At 57.1% G+C, this 975-nt stretch overlaps 1 protein-coding gene across 1 annotated transcript in view; it reads left to right on the top strand.

Annotated features, from left to right (window-relative positions):
• Positions 1-975, top strand: part of PROC (protein C, inactivator of coagulation factors Va and VIIIa) — a 9,240-nt gene that overhangs the window by 5,001 nt on the left and 3,264 nt on the right. The gene's annotated exons all lie outside the window — the stretch shown is intronic.

Below are 975 nucleotides of genomic sequence, written 5' to 3'. Positions count from 1 at the left end.
GGCAGTGCCTCCGGTCGTGTGTCCCTAGTCTAAGTGGCTGTATTGCCTCTCAGCATCCTACTCCCGCTTCAACCCTGGCTGCCCTGTGGAGAGACAGGAGCCCACCATCTGCCTTCCCCGTTTTCTTCCCTAGACGCTCATTTTCATCACAGTCTGTCTGTTCTAAGAAGGCAGAGTCTTACAGCTCTGACCATGAGTGTCAGCAGGCTGCTCCTCCCCGGCCCTCTTCCTGTCCATTATCCGGCGGGACCTGTGGGCGTGGGCGCCTTCCATCTCCAGGCACAGCTCTTTAGGGGCCTCTTTGATCCCCCCGCCAACCCCCCTTTTTCTCTGTTCTCTTCTGGCACCTCCTATTCTCAGCTCTCTTCCTCTCAAAGATCTATTTTATTGTCTCTTCTGTTGTCCATTTCTTCGACTTTGTGTTCTTTCAGGGAACGTTCCACAGCTTTGTATTCCAATCCTTTTACTGAAAAAAATCTTTAGTTCCACCCTAGCCAGTTTGGCCCCGTGGATAGAGCATTGTCCTGCGGACCAACAGGTCCCGGGTTCGATTTTGGCCAAGGGCACATACCTTGGTTGCAGGCTCCGCCCCGGCCCGGGGCCTGGTCAGGGCTGGTGCAGGAGGCAGCCCACCGATGTTGTTTCCCTCACATCGATGTTTCTCTCTGCCTCTCCCTCTCTCTCCCGCTCTCCATCAAGATCAATGGAAAAACATCCTCGAGTGAGGATTCACAAAACAAAATGTCAGTCGTCCTAACTGGACTGGAGTTAAGTACAGTTCATCGGCAGGGGCACGGCCACCCTGAGCGGCTGCTGGCCAGGAGCTCCTGGGACCCTCCGACACCAGGTCCCAGCAGAGCCCTGCCCGGGCCTAGGCTTCTCTCCTCTGCTTCCGGAGACGCGTCTGTCCTCCCAGTTCCTGCTGCTGGCCTGGCCTGGCTTCCTGCCCCTCCGAGCAGGACGGGGTGGGGCCGG

Source organism: Myotis davidii, unplaced genomic scaffold (genome assembly GCF_000327345.1).
Source record: "Myotis davidii unplaced genomic scaffold, ASM32734v1 scaffold117, whole genome shotgun sequence".
In the NCBI taxonomy this organism is placed as follows: Eukaryota; Metazoa; Chordata; class Mammalia; order Chiroptera; family Vespertilionidae; genus Myotis; species Myotis davidii.
The sequence above is the reverse complement of the archived record's forward strand: the minus strand, read 5'-3'. Positions and strand labels throughout refer to the sequence as shown.